Raw genomic sequence first — 20903 nt, 5'->3', positions numbered from 1 at the left:
ATCCATATATAGGTATAAATTACTGTTCTCCACAACCTAGCCACCTGGAAGTTTCACTGTTCAGAGTCAACAGTCTACATACATCTAGAGCTCTTAAGAGTAAGTGGTTCAGTTTCCCTTTCTTTGATAGTGCTAAAAATGGAAGAGCAATGTATATTTTTTCTCTGATTTCACTCTTTATTAAATAATATTAAACAACCATTTCAAAATCGAGATAGGGCTCACAGTGTAGAAAAATATCTTGGCTTCTGAGATGCTTATCGTCCAAAGCAATGGGCTCTGAAATACTCGTGCTAATAAAAGGCTGTCTTTCCAGCACCGACACCCACCGGTGGAGAGTGTGAATCAGCCCGTGGAATGAGGTGTTGGCCCTATGAAATCAGTCATTTCCTTAACCCCACCCCCAGATTCTCAGATGACTTTTGTTCTCTCTGGCACATTCTGTCATTTTTTTCCCTCCTGAATGTGATGCATTTACTGATTGCTAATATAATTCTTCATTTCTGGGTCAAGGGAGACTTTTTGCTGACAGATTGGTTGGAAGAAGGAATGGGAACAATTATTTATTTCGAAGGATGACTCAAACTCTCATGTTTTCATTTATTTTTTCCACTGCCCTAGCCAAAGTTCCGAAATGATGTCCTAAGAAGGCTATCAGGACAAACACACAAGTTATCTCTGTGCTTTCCTGTCGGTTACATCTTTCTTTCTTTCTTTCTTTCTTTCTTTCTTTCTTTCTTTCTTTCTTTCTTTCTTTCTTTCTTTCTTTCTTTCTTTCTTTCTTTCTTTCTTTCTTTCTTTCTTTCTTTCTTTCTTTCTTTCTTTCTTTCTTTTCTTTCTTTCTTCCTTCCTTCCTTCCTTCCTTCCTTCCTTCCTTCCTTCCTTCCTTCCTTCCTTCCTTCCTTTCTTTCTTTCTTTCTTTTCTTTCTTTCTTCCTTTATTTCATTTGCTCATGAAAGAATAATTTAGTCCTGGTCCATACAGAGGAACCAGGCAGAATGAGAAATATGTATTGCACCTGGGAAAATAGAATGTGAAAAGCAATGAACTAAGGACAATGAGATGCTTATTGTCCAAAGCAACTGGGGAAATGAAGTATTGCAAGTCCAAATGAATAATGGCTGTTTTCATATGGTAGGTGACAGTGGTGTATTATACATTTTAAAGAAAAAAAGACAAGGCTCTGCTATCAATGCAGGCCTACTAAAACCCAGAAGTACGGCTCACTCTACCCTGACACAAAATATTGAAAGTCTCTGGAATGATGCTGGCACCACGTGTGTAAATCTGGCCCTAATGCAACTTCTAAGCACTTAGACTGAATAATAGGTACTATAAGGGCCAGATTTGGATAAAGCCAGGCACTTGACACAAAGACGAGTGCTTGGCAATGGCAGAATTTGAGGGAGCACAGCCAGTTCCCCCTTCTGAGTTCTTGAAGGAAAGCAACACAGTGCTCAAGGTTGCAGGCACAGATTCCAGAATGCCTAGAATCAAATCTTGGTCCCACCTTCCATTAGTTGCTGACCTTGGGATAGTTATTTAGCTGTATTGTCCTTCAGTGTCTCATCTGAAAAAATGGAATGCTGATAACAGTAGCTGTCTCATAGGATTGCTGTGAGGAGTAGAGCTACCAGTGGATGAAAACCCCATGGAATAGCTAGAATTTATTAAATAAGTACATAATAAAGGGTAGCCTTTCATGTAATTACTAGGTAAGACTGAGGACTGGTGATATGGAAAGGAATTTCTAAAATTATATGGACCGGATACTTTCAGGTTAAGCATAATGGGGTGAAAATGGATCACAGACACTTTCTCCCCAAACATTAACTACATCAACCATGCCCACAACAAAACCTCATTAGTGGAAATCACAGAAAGGGGCACATTTAATTCTAAAATGTTTAAAAAAGCACAGAAGATTCTAGAATATCCCAAAATGTCTCATAACATCCCTACATCTGTTTCCTACCACCAAGAAGCTATTCTAGCAGAAAAGAAAAAAATATATATGGCCCAAGAAATTTCACTCGTACACCCAAATTGGGCATAAAGTGAATTTAGCAGTACCTGTATCTATTCATTATCTAATTCTGGGATAGAGAAATGAATTGGTGGAAGAAAACCACTAAAATGGAAGAACCAGACAAACAGGCTGACTTTTGTTGCTGAGAATGAACACTCTGAATAATCTCAGTAAATTAGGGAAAGGATCTTAAGGTTCTTTCTTCATGGAAATAAGTTACAGACCCCAGACTAGATGCCGTAGATCCTGGAATAGAGCCATCCACAAAATCTCAGAAAAGAAAGCAGAGCCCAGATATTTTACCAAAGTCTTCCCTCCCCTCAAATGAGCTTTTCCATTGTGCCACAGCTAAAGTAATTACTTGTTTGCTTTCAAGAGCTGTTGAATGATCCTTCTTTTAAATAGGTTTTATGTCCAGATCTGACTTTTACTTTGTAATACCTGTTTTATTTAACTAACAACAATGTTCTGTGTTGTGGATTTATTTCTCCAACAAATGAAAAGCATTGCAGAGGCCGTCTCTTTCAAAATTGCCTTCGTGATATTCTATAAGGAGAGCCTTCAAAGAAAAGAAAAGTTAAGAAAGTTTGCTTCCTAAACCTAGCTAGACTGTTGATGTTGTTGTTGTTGACACCATTGCTCAGAATGGTTTGTGCTTTCATTATAGGTGCAATTACCAAGTCATTGCTCATATGAGTCTTTTCTACTTTTTGCACATTTGTGACAGTGAAGGTAGAGAAGAAAATTCGATGAGATCAGCAAGAGACTATATTTAACAACAAGGTACTTGGGGAAGGTGGCAAGTCAGAGCATCAAGGGTGAGATAAGTAATTTGAGGATGCAAGGGCACCATGAGGCTCTGTGTGCCAGGAGATCAGCAGGGCATACTACTGAGCCCCGAATTCTCTTCTTGTCGTCATGAACCTTCCATCGCCTGTGCCCATTTCAGAGCTGCCAGAGGCTGCAGGAAGCCTTGATGTTCACAGAGGATTGAATGTAAGGGTGAGGCAAACGTTTCAATCTGGGGGTTATTTTAGGTCAGGGACTACAGTGATTTAGGGAGAAATTCAAGAGATACCCTGACAAGTCCAATCTGTTTCTTTATCACCTTTGATATTGGCTGTGGCCCTCAGGCACTGAAGGGAGCAGTCTTTGTTCTCTGCTAGTATTTGCTTTGCCAAAAGCCAAGAGAGGAGAGGAAAGTCGGACTTCAGCAGAAACAATGAGTCCTGAAGCAACATCTGAGCTTTCAATCATTTCCACCCTGATTTCTAGCACCCAGCCTGTCTTTCCAGGCCCATTTTCACACCCTTCTTCATCAGGGCCAACTTGTGAATGAGAAGTAGGGGCCTGGAGATCAATTTCAGCCCTGAGAATAAGATTCTGCTGATTGAAGCTCATTTTCCCCTGCTCTTCAGAAAAGACTACAGCTCATCTTCTCACCATCCCCACTGCACACATCCTTACGATGCCTCCAGGCTTCCTTCTCTTTCATTCTACACTTATATATCCTCCAAGACCCAACTCAATTTATGCTTTTTCTCTGCATTGGAGGCAGCCAGTCTTGTGTTCAGATTTTGGCTCTATCACTTCCTAGCTGTGAAACTTTGGGCAAGTTACTTAACTTTACTGAGCCTCTTGTAAGATATGAACCCATAGGAGTCACCTCTAAGGTTGCTATAAGGGGTAAATGAGAAAATGTGTGTATGGTGCCTGGTATATTGAAGGTACTCTCTATATGCTTACTTTATCCTGATGTGTGAGACTTTCCAATTATTCCAGGCAAGTCCTCATCTCATCTGTTGTTAAAGATAAAACCTGTAGGTTAGGAAGGATTTTAGCTCTCTAAATTATTTTTAAAAGGTCAGTTTCTTTTCCAATATTAGGCAAGGCTAAAGTATGTTCCTTTTTATTAGTATTATCATTATTTCTAAAATAGCACTAAAAGCTACTCTTTAATCAAAAAATTTTTTATTCTTAATATTTTCAACAGCTTTGTGGTAGGTGTTTTGGTTATCTGTTGAAATTATCCCCAAACTTAGCAAATTTACACAGCAACTAATTCAATATACCTCATGAATATGTGGCCAAGGAATTTGACCAGGGCTCAGCAGGGCAATTCTCTTTCTCCTCTTGGCATCAACTGAGGTCATGTAGGTTATTCAGCTGGTGGACAGGCTTATTTGGAGACCCCCAGGATGGCTTTATTCACATGCCCAGTGCCCTGGGACTGCTGGAAACAAGAGCTCTGCTGGGACTGTTGGTTGAAATGCTGATATATGGCCTCTACAGCTTGGTATTTTCAGCATAGTCAGACTTCTTAAATAGCACCTTAGGCCCCCCAGCAAGCTGGGAAGTAGAAGCTGCCAGTCTTCTAAGGCTTGTTCCCAGAAATCACCAGTGTCATTTCTGCCACATTCTATCAGTTAGAGCAGTCACCATGTCCACTTGGATTCAAGGGGAGGGGACACAGGGTTCATCTCCTGATGCAAAGAGTGTTAAAGAATGTATGTCCCTGTTTAATCCAATATAAGATATTATTATACTCGTTTTGCAAATACAGTCCAAGTTTCATAGTGCCTGATTGACTTACCCAACATTATGCAACTAGTGGTGAAAGAATGATTCAGACACGCCTAGCCCTCCAGGCCTACTCTCCGGTTTTAACTAGTTATTATTTGTGCTCTGCACCCCGCCCCCCTCACACACACACACACACACACACACACACACTCACGCAGAGCTGGAAATGAATGCTCATTCAGGCAGTTCTGTTACCTCCATGGAGGAGTGCTGTGGGAATTGTAATGGCAATCAGTCTCCCCGCTGCAATTGGAAAGTTGGTTAATGTATTGGCACTAATACAGCGCCTCTTCCCATCACAGCAGAATTGGCTGTTACTGTTATAGTTGGATTATGGCCACTTCTCCCTCCTTTGCAAAATTTAAGTCTGTGATGTTCTCGTCAAGGGAAATGATGATGGAGTAACAGCCGGCCAGTGATTAAATTTGCTCGGCAACAATCCGTAAATAACCTACACATTCCATTTGCCGGCTTTGATTTGGTCCCTAACTTGTACAAAGGACTGACTTCCAGGTATTGCAATGGAAAACGAGTCGAGGTGTGGGCCGGGGGCCATGGTGGAAGGGGCAGGAGAGGAAAAGCCTGAGAGGGGGCCAGGCTGGTCTCAGATCTGCAATGAGAAGGGATAAGCAGACAGGCATCTTAAGAAAGCTTATAAAAAAATTTAAATCGGTTGGCCTCTCTTGCCCTTTTCAACTGTCTACTACAAATCTCTTCCCTCCTCTGCCCACGCTCTGCCTGTGGCAGGCGAGCTGCGACCGCTCACTTCTATTCTGCTGGAGTCTGCCTGTGAATCAGCCTCTGCTCTCCCTCATTGCAGGTGATTTCAGTGGAGGGAGGAGAGGCCGGGTGATGCCATTATTCCTGGATAATAAGAGCTCATGAATCTTATTATGAGGATTTCCCTCAATTTTTGTTCTCTCATTGTGCCAGGCCCGAACTCCCATTCAAATGCACATAAAGAAAATGCACTTGCACCCTTGCTCTAAATGCCACCAAGTGGTTACCAGGTGATGAGACAGAGGGAGAGAACTAGAGAGAGCTGGGCTGAGAAAAAGGAACTGGTGTTATTCAAAATTCATGGACCTGGAATGCCTGTCAATAGCACAGGTTTAATTCTTTTTGTAAAATAACAATCATGACAAAAGAAATAAGGACTACACACCATCCCTCCACACACAGTATCCAATCTCCTTGGTCTCTAAGTTATGTTGTCCTCTTTAGTTCTATGTTGTTTCAAGGGAAATAATTTGAAGTGAATACACTTTCTTTTCTAAAAATAGCTATATTAAGGTATATTGTTTTGTTCCATACCATAAATCTCATTGGTTTTATACACAATTTAACAATTTTTAATACATTTACAGAGTTGTGCAACCATCACTGCAACCTAATTTTAGAATATTTTTATCAGCCTCAAAAGAGACCTCGTGTCCACTTGCACTCACCTGTTCACACATCCAGCTTCAGGCAATAACTAATCTGCCCTTTGTTTCTCTAGATTTGCCTTTTCTAGTCCTTTGATATAGATGAGATCATACAGTATGAGATCTCTTTTCTCTGGCTTCTCTCACTTAGAATAACATATTTCTGGTTCAACAATATTATAGCAGGTATCAGTATTTCATTCCTTTTTATTGCAATAGTATTACCTTATATGGTTATATTACGTTTTGTTTATCCACTCACTGGCCAATGGGCATTTGGGTTGTTTCCACTTTTCAGCTATTATGAACAGTGCTGCTTCGAACATTCATGTGTAAGTCTTTGTGTAGATGTGAATTTTATTTCTCTTGAATAGATAGATATCCAGGAGGAGATTGCCAGGTGACATGAAATATCTATGTTTAACATTTTAAGAAACTGCCAAACTATTTTCCAAAATGGCTGTACCATTTTTATTTCTAGCAGCAACCTATGAGAGTTCAAATTTCTCTAATTCCCCAGCAATGATTGTTATTGTCTGACTTTCTTTTACTACAGCTACTCTCTTCTATATGAAGTGGTATCTCATTGTGAGGTGAAAATTCATAGGATTTGCAGGTAAATGCTTTTAATATTACTGTCATAAATCAAGAAGATAGAAATTTTTCACATTTTAATGAAAACATGTGTCTCTTCCAGGCACTTAGAGACTTAAAGTGGAATCTTACAAACTTTAGGAGTTAATTCTAAGTCTCTTCACAAATAGGTCCAAAGATCTCAAAGCCTCATGCTTATGAATAGACTGGGATCTTGTTTCTGGTATTACTGGGACGTGTTAAATAAATACCCTTTCTCCATCACTGAAAACATGCCTCATATATATGAGAGATGTTGCGATATCTCCTACTACTTCCTACACAACACGTCATGACCCCTTGTGTTATTTTCTCATATCTTATAAAACTCTGATAGTAGGCAGATTTTCATTCCTGGTAAACAATGGTCATTCCGAAAATACTTGAGCAAGTTGAAGAAATCCTATAAGGCGATACTCAAAAGAAGAACCCCACACAACAAATACTTCTGTGTGCCTTGTCCATTGAGGGTGACTAACTGTCTCAGTTTGCTGGGGCTGTGGGGTTCCCCACAGTGAGGGACATACAGTGCTAAAACTGAGAACGTCAGGCAAACTGAGAGAGTCTCAGTTCTGGTCACTCTACTTGTGATCAAACATGGAGCTCTGTGGGGAAGGCAGATGAGAAATTCAGTAGAAAAGCCCACCTATCTGGGAGTCAGGATATCTGAGATTTTGTTTTGTTTTGTTTTTTTCACTCTCCTAGTAATTGGCTCTGACTTAAGAAGTGGCTTGGCCCCTCTGACCCTGAGGAATACGAAATAGGATATCTCAAAAGATCTTTTCCAGCTCTGATAAGTTATAATTCTTTAGATGTACATGATTATAAATATAACTTTCTTTTGTTGATCCATAACCCCCAGCCAATAGAGTCAGGAAAAAAGATAATTAGGCATAGGAATATGACATTTGATTTCAGAATTCTGTCACTACTCACACTTTAAGGATATTAATTAATTGTTTATTGTGCCCTATGGTTATTTCTACCTCTCAAACTCTGTAAAAATGAATAGTATTATGCTATTAAGATAGTATTAAATATGAATCTTTTTCTGGTTCTGGGATTCCTCAAAGCACCCGAATTCTACTCCTAAGAGGCAAAAGTTTTTCTCATTGGATTCAAAACAGGCTCTGGCTCTAATTTCGGAACTTAGCACAGTATTTTGTCATAGTATCTGGCACACTGTAGGAGCCTAATAAATATTTGTTGAATTCAAATGAATAAATGGCCCTTTGTTTTTATTTTAAAGTTAATGTGCCCTGAATAACTGGGGAAATTTTTCTTGTCTACTTTCTCTTCTTTTCATTTTTAAAAAGGTTATGATCAAATAAATAACACTGGGTTTATAAGCATTAAATAGAAAATGCATATAAAAATAATCTGTAAGTAATAATGCCACTTATAAATGTACCCCATTAGTGCATCCTATTAAAAAAGAGAAAGACACTGAGTTTATCCACACTAGGTCTATGTAGTCATTCAAGACTCAATAATTAATGTGGGCATTCTGTGGAGTTCTGAATTTCCATTCTGAGAACTATAGCAGTTTTTAGGGTCTATTACAATCTCTGATTGTTAAATGTATATATGTGCAAAAATACAATTAAAAACTAAAATGCTGATATAATTTAATTGCATCTAAACCCAGATGTGTAAGTTATAAAGCGCAGTTAATTCAAAACAACAATAACTCCAGGTGAAAACAAGAAGCAAATGAAAGCACAGGCACTCAGACACCCCCCACCACTCTCACGGCAGCAAGGAACTGAACATCAACTCAGAGCATTGGTTCTTTACTTTTAAAGGCAAATGGCACTATTTTGTTATGAACCTGAGATTTCTCAACCTCTGCATTACTGACATTTCAGCTGGATAAGCCTTTGTTGTGGGTGCTTCCAGTGCATTCCAGGATACTGAGCGGCATCTGTGGCCTCTAGCCACTAGATGCCAGGAACACTCACCCCCAAACCTCCCACCTCCCACTGTTGTAACAAACAAAAAAAATCTCTAAATATAAATATCCCCAAATGTCCCCAAGGGATGGGGGTGGGGGGGCAAATTTGCCCCATTTGGTAACTGGTAATCTATCCTGAGAGTATATGAACTAGCTGGGAGAAATATAACAAATAAGACATTGGGACACTTATATAAAAATTATATTGCGACATTCAGTAATAGTTTACACATTCACCTACAATTATTACTCATCACAAAACAAAGTCATTTTTGCCCTTAAACAAAATTGAGACTTTCTGCCCATCGCACTCCTCTCCCTTGGAAATAATATTGTTTCTTTGACCCTTGTTCCCTCTTGTAGTTCAAATGCAGCTTTGTTTACCAAAGTCACATTTGAGAAGGCATCCATCTGTAACAAGCAGTCAGGCCTTTTGGATAAGGTTTGCTATTTCAAAAGGTTTTGCTCGTCAAATTTTAGAAACTTCTCAGATACTAAAATTCCCCATCATTGTGTGTTAGTTTCATTCATTCTAATAAATTTTCTACTAACAGCATAAAACCATTCCTTGCAATAAATCAAAGATCCATATTTTAATTATCATTGTGTGTGATAAAATATGTCATGAGCTTCTCCAAAGCAAGAAGAATTAGTGGAAGCAAACATTTCCTTAAACATTATAACGATTTGTAGCTTTTTCTCGTCCAGGAAACCCCTTCTTTCCTATACATAATTGGTTGCTGTTCATTTACCAGAAGAAACCCAATGAAATTATTAAGGAAAAATCATTAAATATAAGTAATATCTAAAGTATTGCACAGCTTCATCTTCACCTTGCCGACTATATACTAGACAACTTCCCTCAAAAATCTTAGTGTCTAAAATTCAACCTAGTCAAAGATGAAGTAATCACTTGTCCTCCCCGCCCTCCCCGCAAACTTGCTTGGTTTCTAAATTGCTTATCTCAGTGAATGCACCCCTTATTTCTTTTCACCCAAACTAGCAACCTCGGAATGGTACAGCCCAATGTATTTCTCATAAACATCTTTACCTTTCCATCCCATTGCCATGAACTTAGTCTGGACCTCATATTTAGATTTTGTAATGTTGGGGGGAAAAAAGCAGTGTCCTGTTATGGACTGAGTTATATACCCCCAAATTCATATGTTGAAGCCATAACCCCCAGTACCTTAGAATGTAACTGCATCTGGAGATAGGTATTGTATGTAAAGGGGTAATTAAATTAAAATGAGGCCTTTAAGAATGGTCCTAATTCAATATGACTGGTATCCTTATAAAAGGAGAGTAGGACATACAAAGGAATATCAGGGATGTACCCACAGAAGAAAGGCCAGGTAAAGAAACAAAGAGTAGGGGCTCATCTGCAAGATGGGGGTCATCAAGGAAAGAGATCTCAGAAGAAACCAAACCTGCTAACACCTTGATCTTGGACTGAGAGCCTCCAGAATTGTGAGAAATAAATTTGTTGTTTAAGCCACTCAATTTGGAGATTGCAACTGAGACATATATGCAATCATATCCTCCATGCACATCCTGGACCCACTTACAGGCTAAAATTAGCTTGGCACACCAACAATTCCACCACCTGGACTTGTGAGCCTCTATAATTCTTCTCAAGGTATCAGCCTCCTGTACAGCACACTCTAACCACACTCTTGGGTCTTTGGAGAAGTTATGTGGCTCCATGATTCCACAGTTGGCTTGTTTTACTTCCTGCTCGGAATACTCTCTCCACAGTGTTTACCTTAGGTAAAATTCAACTCATGCCCTTTTTCTAAAGAAAAAATTCAAACCTTCCCCAATATGGAAAACTACTCTCACATTTGTTTCTAGAAGATTATCTACACAGTTGAATACTGAGCTCTTCATCTTTCCAGTCTCTTGTGCTCACTTAATATGTTTAAAATAAATACTATGAATGAAAAAAGTTGTGAGTAAATGAACATATTGCTTTGGGCTAAGTGAGGGGTAAAGGTATTTCTGGTAAATATCTATAGGAAATTATTGTGACACCAAATCAGAAGGTCTCTCCACTTGTGAAGTATAAGAAAGGGTTTGCTAATGAGTGGATTTAATTCATTGCTAGGATAAAGGAAATATCAAAATTAGGAAAGCCATCCCTAGGGCCAGATTTACTCAGACATACTTTCATTCTTTGATCATAATAAAATGGAAATTTCAAGACATCAAGAGAGAGTGACCAACTAAAATGTTTTTTATTAGTCCTTTGGTACAAATCTCTGCCAAAGAATTTCTCCTGACAGCCAAGCAAACCTGGAAACACAGGCTGACTTAACTTTCTGACCCTGGGCGTGAACAAAGAAGGGGCTATTTTTAGGATCAGCTTGCTGGCTTAACTGGGTTATGCCACTTCAAAGTACAGAAAATATTCTAAATCCTCTTATTACCTCCCCTGGGGATGAACTGTAACATCCTGTCATAGTATTATTACCTTATTTGGTGCTCTGGCCAAAAAAAAAAAAAATCTTTGTAAAATGGGAATTTTCATGGAAATTTCATAATTTACTTTCTTAGAAAGGGTCCCACACATTTTAGTGAACTTGCCTCATACTCAGCTTGTTACTTTCATATTCTTAAGAAAAGTAAAAAGTGATATTGTTACTTGGTAAAGTTAAAAGGCCTCCTGGGCAAACAAGTCCTCTAGTTTCCTGGAGTTTTCCCTCCTATATACATAGTGAAGGCCGCTCCACAAAGCAGTGGGGGTTGTGAATTGCTATGAAACTGTGTGCTCTGCTTGCCCTCACGCCTATCTTTCTCCCCACTGTTCAAACAGCACCACTAGCTTTATAGAAGCATTGCACACAGAGGGAGGGCGGACACTGTCCAGGACCAAGAGTCACTTAAATGACTGAATAGAGTTCTCAAAGCCACAGCAGATAAAATCTGAAGCCTACATACTTTAGATGAGCAAGAGCTAGGCTTTACTGAGAGAAAAGGGGGAGTCATGGCTTCTGAGAATTTCCAAGATGATTTTAAATATCAATAACCAAACTTAGAAGACAGAACATAGAGTTCATGTTTAAAAAAAAAAAAAAAAAAAAATCATAGAGCAGAGAAAAACTGGGCTGTGAGCAAAGCAATTTGCCTTTCCCGGCCCCAAAAGGAAATAAGTTGCAACCAGCAGGCAAGAACGAAGACTCTAAATGGAGAGACTGGAATAAAGAGGCTGGTCTTTGTCTTAAGAGATCACCAACTCTATCCCCAAACTTTTCTCAGACACATATGGGATGGCAGAGTGAGAGAGACGTCCACTGTGGGGTTCGGAGGAGTCCCAGAGCAGTGGAGTTAGTACTGTGTTTCCCAGAGCTTACCCCATGGAAATTTCATGCCTTTGAGAAAATCCATGAGTTATGCATGGGACTGGGGGCAACTGAATGCACAGGGAGGGATGTGATGATGGTGGAGGGAAGTGCTTCAGCAGACAAATTCCTGGGTTTGAGCTCAAGATGCACACAGCTTGTGAGCTTTGTAACTGGAGCAGAAACCATGGTCAGAGTCCAGACAGATCAGCCACCTGTCTTGAAAGCTATTGGGATCAAGAGCCCAGGAGGCAACCAGACACTATTCTTCCAATGCCCCCTGGGAAAACTGATCATATCTAGGTAGAAGGAAAACTGAAGTAAAGGAGCAAACATTCACTTTAAATGAATATTTACATAAAAGAGACAAGGTTTTAAACCAAAACTATCTGAGTTTCCCTGAAGGGGACAGATAGTTTTCCAACAACAGTGTACATGTGTACTTGAGAGCAAATATAGAATAGTAAAGAAAATTGCCTTTTTGCACATCTGGCTTGGTACTATAAAATTAAATCAACTATAAAACAAGAATCTGTACCTATATTGGCAGTGAGTGGGAACTTTTATGGGCTGAAGCAATTTTCACTAGACATGTCCTAATAGATGGTCCCTTAGTACTGACGTATCCTCAGTCAAGGCCAATGCAAGGAAGCCTAACAGGCAGCTATCGTCTTCTTTTCCCCCAGGATCTGACTTCTTAATTCAATAAAGATTTCAGTTTTGCTTCTATTATCCCTCTGCTCACAAATCCATGTATTATTAGGGCTGAAAGTAATCTGGGAACCTAACCAAGTGCCATCACTAGGCTCAGTGCCCCAAATGCTGAGATGAACAAGAAATCAGCTATGTCCGCAAGAGCCTCAGAAACTCCTGGCAGCTACACCCCTATGCCAAGCATGGTGGGTAAATGAGGCAACTAGAACCCTTACTCACTGCTGGCAGGAGTTTGAAGAGCAACCATGTTGGAGATCTGTTGGGCAATACTGACTCAAGAGGAACTTCTCCAAACCACTATGATCTGGCAAGACCACTCTTATATATCCAACAGGAAACATGTGTCTTTGTTTCTTCAAAGCAACACTGCTCATAGGAGCCAGAAAACAGCCTCAATACCCATCAAGAATGGATAAATTGTATAATCACATGGAGAAAAAAATGTACAATAATGCAGATGAACAAATTAAAATAAAACAGATAATTATGAGTGAATCTTATAATGTTGAGTGTAGGATTCTGCTTTTAGTAAGTAGGCAAAAGGCAAAAAGAATCTAGGAGACATAAAAGTGATTATTCTTGGCAAGAAGTAGAGGCTAGAAGAGAGCATGGGAGAGGCTCCTGGCTGACTTCTTGATCTTATGGCTTCACACAGGTGTTGGTGTTCAGTTTGTGAAAATTCAGTTTGTCATATATTTATGACAGGCATACTTTTCTGTTTATATTATGTTTTAAAATACTCTACATGGTATTGTATATATGACTATGTTTTATTAATACCTATTATAATCCAGCAAAAAGTTTATAAAAATTAACTTTCCAAAAACAAAATGTAAATTACAGAGGATCCCAGATGTTTCCATCAGTTATTAATGCAGAAACTGACTTTGCTTTTTCTTGAGATTTCCACAGCTTCCAACAAAAACTGTCAAAGTCTTCCACAGCCAGCCACATGAATATAAAAAGGGTTTTGGTGTCAAAAATAGGTAGGAAATGTCAGAATACTCATGTTGCACTTCCTACCGTCCCCTCTTACTGACGAAAAACCCCCAAAACTTTAAGAACCCCAAACTGAAATTTCTCCTTCCCATATTAAATGCTCTAAAATTACAGCCTTAAAAAGCATCATTTCAGAGGGAGACAGGCACACCAGCAGGTGCTATTTCTAATTCCTCACGGCCGCCGTCTGTACAGAGTGCTGAGTGATAAAAGTGGTGATGAGAGCATTCTTTCCACAATTTCATATTCATGGAATTTGTTGTTACTTAACTTTTCACAAATCGTTAGGCTGAAGTACCTCTCCATTTTCCCCCCAAATAGTGTCATTTGACCTGGTATCCAGCTTAATACAGCCTCTGCTTTTGAATAGATTCCCTCACAAGTGGCAATCTCTAATAGGGTCATGTCGAGAGGCAACCCTACTGCATGCTACCTATTGCATGTTAGTGTGATGAGGGTAATTTCAAATGGCATTCAATCAAAAAATCTGAAAGTTTTATTAGTGAGGTCTGGGGCTTTCTCATGTTCAGATGAGGCTCACTGCAGTTCGACTTTGACATTTCCAACTAAGATTTCAAAGGATGGGATTTTTTAAACTGTGCAGATATTCAATGGTCCATATTGCCTTAAAGGTTGAATAGTTGGTTGTATTTTCAGAATATTAAATTCAAAATCTTTTTTTCTTTCAAATAAGTATAATAGACCACTTGCCATTTAATCATCTATATGGAGAGTATCTAAATATATGAGATAAATTACATATTAAAACATAAAGATCAAAATCTGTGTCTTAGTGGGAAAGAACACTACCCCCAGAATGCTGGTAAAAGATGCACCTATATTTCATTATTACATACCTCCCTTTTTCCCAGGATAGACTGCTTGTGTAAACAATGAGGCCTGGAAAGAATTTGGGTGGCTGGGATGGAGTTTGCTTGCCTTTTCCAATCTTTTGTCAGTTAAAAGGATTCTGGGTAAAGTCCTGGCTTGATAGGAAAATATGCTGAAATAAACAAGCCATGATGCCTTGGTTGCAGCAGGGGTGGGATGGGGGTGGCATATAGCTGCTTTCTCTGAGTATAAGAAAAGCTCAACCAAGACCAGTTATCACTTTTCAAGAAATTCTTGACTCTAAACAGTCTAGACAAAAAAAAAAGGATTCAAAACTGGGATTAAGTTATTATTCTCTTACAAGGCATTTTAAAGACGGGGACTCTGAGAAGTGTGACTCATTCTGACCTAAGTGGGGTAAGATTGGTAAGGTATTAGATTTAGTTTCTTTGCATCTTTACCACTCAAGTGACCCAACACAGAGCCAGGCTGAGAATTACTACTAGAATTTAGACAATAATCCAGATTTCTAATTGTCCTGTGTCTACCATAAATTTCTTTAGAGAAAGAAAGATGAAAAGATGAAGGCATTATCCCCTGGTGCCATTTAACCTCTACGGCACTCCCACTATAGATTGTATGGTCCCTGGATATTCTGTCAGTCTTTGACTTTGAGCTAACTCATGTGCAACTAAAATGTGGCTCATCTCAGCTTAGGACTTTGTCTTTCAGCCATCCATACCTGCTTGTTTTACTAGTTCTTTTTATTATAAAAGAAATTATTATTATGGAATTGTTAAAAGTTGAGTAACTGGGGGAAGGAGAGCAGAGATCTTTCTCTATTTCCAACAACAACAATAAAACATTTAGTATCAATTTGGTAGTTGCCTTTCCATTCTTCTTTCACATACATAATTTTACAGTAATTTTATACAAATTATAGAAAATTTTATTCATTAATCAGAAATATATTGGAGGGCATTTCTTGAGTATGCAATAATGTGGGAGCTCAACAATGAAATCTCACCAGCGGTCTCTAAATGTTTTAGGCATGGTACTATAACATAGTGGACCCTTATTTTTAATGAGCCCATAGTCATTGGCTATCATGCCTTGGTACCAACCAATCCCATGGACTTTCCCTCAGCTGAAATTCAGGAAGCAAATAGACACTAGAACAAAAAGCTCTAAAAAGCAAGGTCAATAGGGGCTAGACAACCTTTCCCTCTGTTTTTTCTGACCACATTTATCCTTTCCACACAGGAAAATAAAACTGGATCAAGAATGCACTATTCCTTTCCAGGAGACTTACTCATTCCTGAATTCTGAGTAAATTCTGTTCTGGAATGCTTTCTTTGCTGATACTGATTTCTTCCCCCCTTCTGACCCAACTTTGCTTCTCCTAAAAAGCCCAAAATTATGCAAAAATAAAAGATGGTGAAAACACAAGAAACAGAGAATAAAGGAACAGAGAGGTAGGGAGAATTGGTCAATATTGAGAGATTCCAGCCTGAAATCTTTTTGAGTCCTGGGAAAACCTTTCTGTGTGTTCAAGAATAAAATTACACTCATTTATTTAACTCGGTTTTGTGTTAATGAAAAGGGAGTATATATCCTCAAACAACTGGACTTGAGCCAGCAGCTCATTTTCTAGCTTGTGTTTAATTGAAAATTATTAGCATCACTTGATTGACTTTTACTGTTCATACCCAACATCATGAAAAAGCTCAGATTTGAACGGTTAATGAAAATAATTAAAGAACTTCAGGTTTTTTAAAAATTGCTTACACCCTATTAAGCAAGTAGTGATATTGTGAAATATTGGAATCTATCATTGCTGTTTGTTTAGCAGACCATGCCTCCATTTTGTTTTATTGTTTATGCAGAACATTTGGACTTTCAGGGAGAAGAGATTTTCACAAGGCTATTACAAATGCTTTGTGAAGATAGATTATTTGGAGCTGCCAAACCAAAAGTTTGGCTTGGAGAGTCAGTTAAGCATGCCTTAAAGAACTTAAAATAACTATTGCCATCACACCAAGCATGGCAAGAGTCTCTGGGTGAAAATCCTTTAAAAAGATGGATTTTAAAATAATTAAGCCTGGTTGTGTAGTGGGAAATTTGCTCAGAGTCAAAATATAAGTTTTTCAAAATAATATGTCATGAGTTAAATAACTCTAAGCCCAAATTTTAATTTTAACATGTTTCTTATGCTCATGATGTTATTTCCTCAGTACAAGGAGATTCCAAGTTCTGAGACATGTGGGATCCAGTGCCTGGTTAAAACAGTGCATGGCCCTATAATCAAGAGATAGCATGTGATTTTTACAGTATTATGTAAAAGGAAAGATTATGATGCCTCTTGTGGAGAGTCCATCAGCCATTAATCCCTGGACATGAGTGTTCCCTTCCCTTCTAAGCACCCATAGTAAGATTCAGACACATTGCATAACAAATTTCTCAATACATTTTTTCTCAGATTACTTTTTCAAAGCACAAATACATGCTCATAAATATCCATTGTTACTTTCACATATTTTTCCATAATGTCTGATTCAGTGTACAGACTACATGAAAGCCCCTAGAAATTTCTTCACATATTCTTTTGTAAAGCTAGGGAGTAAATATCATGACTGACATGGTGAAATCCTGAGGTCAATGGATTGTTTCCAGATCTCATAGCAAAACCATGACAGAACTGAGTTTGCCTTAAACTGCAGTTTTCTTCTGCCAACACTTGTGCCACCAGTGAGGGCCTGCAATACCAGTTTATGTTATTTAAGCGATCGGGTGCATTTCTCCTATATCCAGGACAGTGATTCCCCATCACCCGTACACCATTCTTGTGCCTACAATTAAAGTGAACTGACAGCATTACCTTCCCATTGTGCACAAGGTATTTTTTTACATTTTTATCCCACTGAACCTTCAAAGCAAAGTCTACAAATTAGAAACTATGATCCCCATCTTATAAGTGAATTAAATGGGGCTAAAGTATAAAATGATTTAACATGATAAAAATTACTGGGAGAGAATTCAAATATTGATTTGCTTAATTCCAAAACCTGTGCTCCTTTACCAGGCTATACAAAGAGGTGTAATATCTTCCCTTTCCAAAGAAGAGTTTGTAACACCTTTAGCACTACTCATGGTGGATATCATGCCACTTGGAAATCTCTGAGCAGGTTGCCCCCAAATTTGCTTTCATGGCCTCAAGGTTTAGGACACATTCATTCTCATTAAGAAGAAAAGGCCTCTGTAGATTGGTGTTGGGGATTTGAAGATGCAAATTACAGAGTTTATCTTCTTTCTCTTCTAAATATTCTAAGCAATTAATAAGAGGATAAAAAATAACATGTATTCTAATATATCATATCATTTTTGTTTTTATGTTGTGTACTTTGATGATTGACTGTTCATCATCTATTCTCTTTCTTCTTCCTAAAAGAATCCAATTTTGTTCAATTAGGTGTCCTTTGCGCTGTCTCAGAAGGAAAAGTGGTCTCACCCACTCAAAGAGTGGTTATAAATGGTCTAAAAATTATTTTACCCTTTGCTAATGATTGGTCAAGGAATGTCCATGCAACACAATTAAGGTCATTGAGATTTCCCTGGTAAAAGATGTATTTTCACTTTATGAGCAAAGGCAAGAAAATAGGGAAAACACAAGTGGTCCTCCTGATGTATATTTCATCAGGACATTGATGAAAAACATTGGTGACACTCAATATTGTTATCTAAATATAAGTACATGATGTGAGAAAGAGAGGCTGAGAGAATTGGTTATTTATCAGTTAGAATCAATCACTCTCTAAGTGTTTTTCTTACAAAGACAGTTTTTTCCGAATTAATAGCTATTTGGCTATTACCTGAACGATGTTCTCTGGAGGAAAATTAGACTCCCCTGAAAAATTGAATCTCTTTCCTTCACAAATGTTGGGCCTTCCACTGAAATCCACAGGCTTCCCACCAACTGGCTTTGTGGTCCTTCATTAAGGCTTCAGTACTGCGCAGCGAGCCAGTTTCCCACACTGACTTCCACTGAGGATGCTATGATGGTGAACTGGTTGCCTTTTTAAGCTTCAAATAAGGCTACAAATGCCTCTTAGGAGGTTATAAGCCAAACAGAAATCAGAAGTTGTTTCTCTGTGCTCCACTCAAGATTTGCAATTATAGTTCAGGAGAAAGAGCCAAGGCATAGATATTCAGGATGGGAACTTCCTGAGATGGGAGAGGAGGTTCATATAGTCAAGAGAGCAGGAGGAGCTAGATCTCAATAACAGGCTTGCCAGTATAGGAGGCAGAAAAGGAGTCTGGTATTACTGAAAATTTCTGAAATTAGGCTTCACCTGACCTGAGTCAGAGTGCCATGTCTGCCATTTACTTGCTGTGGGACTAAGGTAGATTAATTTTTTTGACCCTCAGTTTTTGCACATGTTAATTAGGTTGATCACTACGCAGCAGGCATCTTGAAAGAGTGTACATAGCCAGCCATCCTCTTTTCAAGTTCAGATTCATCCCTACCCTTTTTTCATTCCATCTTCTACACCACTGGCCTTGTGCTTCTGACATTTTTAATCAAACTTCCCTTCTGAACCAGGACTGCCATAGCGTTATGGGCTTCCACCCACGGGCTGCCCCTGGGCTAGGCAAGTCAAAGGCAGCAATAACAATACACAAGCAACGTTCACGTTCTGCTTTAGTTTACAAAATGCATTTGTAGACATTCTCAACTTAGTCTTCATAACAATCCCTTGAGATTCATAGTAGTAAGGCTCCCACTTTACCAATGATGAAAATGAGACGCAGGATTTTAAAGCAATTTCCCCAAAGCCAGTAAGCTAGAAAAATGTAGATCAGGATCAAAACCTAGTCTGCGTCACAAAAATTCTGTGTTCTTCATCGGAGCTTGGAAGGTAAGAGAACCTTTGTGGAAGCAGTTTCCATGCAGATGCTACTGGTACTCTGGCCTATTTGCTGTAGCTGGCTGGTGCACCCATCCTCCCTGCTTCTGAGAGAGTTGACTGCAACAGCTAACACACAGACTTGTCCCAGGAACTGGCCTCTGCCAAAATGAGCTACTCCCATCAGAACATACCTGTAAGGTTATGCCTTCTTCCCCAGGGGCAGGTGACAGCCCATAAGAGACAGATTCTAGGGTACAAATTCCTGCCCCCCATGCCTGAAGATGGGGCTACTTCATGGTATTACACTCTAGAGCTCTCTGTACAACCAGACTGAGATCACATCTTTGCCTAGCTTCTCCTACCCTATTCTGCTTGGCTTCCTCCCTTACAGGTTTCCACTGAGAGTGTGCTCTCATAAACCAGTTGTCCAAGTAACTCCATCTCAGAATCTGCTTCAGGAGATCTCAGTTTCAGGGCTCTGACTTCATGATACTTGGGTTATATCCTGGTTCCACACTTATTAACTGTGTGATGTTGGGAAAATATGTAACTGCTCTAAGCCTCAGTCTCCCCCATTGAAATACAAAGATAAGAGTAGCATCTATGTCATAGCATTATTGACAATCTAAACTTCAGTAATTGATGAAAGAGCTTCTCTCCCCACATCATAAATAATATGCACTAAATAAATGTTTGCAGGTGTTTATTATGATTTTTATTATCATCATTATTGCAGTTCCCACTGCACCCCCAGTTCATGCTAGTTTCTTGGAGGTACAATTTCCCGAACCTTACTTAATCAGGCTGCTGGCTGGAGAGAAAAAATATACAGGAGCACAGCATATACAGTGATGGCAGCCAGGGGACTGCAGTAAAATGGGCATAAACAGAATTATATACTTCAAGAAACATCTAGACTTCCTGATTCTACTCATTCAAATCATTTTAGTAGATATTTATGGAGTGCCATGTGCCAAGAATTGTGGTAGGTTCTAGACATCCAAGAAGGGAACCTATTTCTCTCTTGACAAGTTGACACTAAAGGAGGGAGGAAGGGTTTTTACATTGGGATGCACTAGTAATCTCCTCAAGTGTTGAATACATAAATGTATAAATGTTGGCTATTAAGTCATAATACATTTGAAAGCCTCAGATAATTGTCTAAGAGGTGAAGTAAACAGGCTTGGGGATAAATCTAGTTGTAATATAATTTAGTTACATAAGCTTTTAATGGATTATATTTTTAAGTACTAATACTTGTAAATTTTTGCTTTTAGCAAATTAGGTATCATTTGAACACATTGGCTGATGCTTAATAAGAATTAGAATTACATTTTGCTTGTTATATAAGTAAATATCTTGTTACATGCCTGTTTAATGCTTGCAAAAAAAATTCCAAACAATCTCTGTAAAATAAGAGTCTAATTACACATTTATCATTAAAATTACAATGAGCTAATTGCCTTGGAGATATCTTTATCTCTC

This window comes from Miniopterus natalensis, chromosome 12 (assembly GCF_054644295.1).
Source record: "Miniopterus natalensis isolate mMinNat1 chromosome 12, mMinNat1.hap1, whole genome shotgun sequence".
NCBI classification, from domain to species: domain Eukaryota; kingdom Metazoa; phylum Chordata; class Mammalia; order Chiroptera; family Miniopteridae; genus Miniopterus; species Miniopterus natalensis.
The sequence above is the reverse complement of the archived record's forward strand: the minus strand, read 5'-3'. Positions refer to the sequence as shown.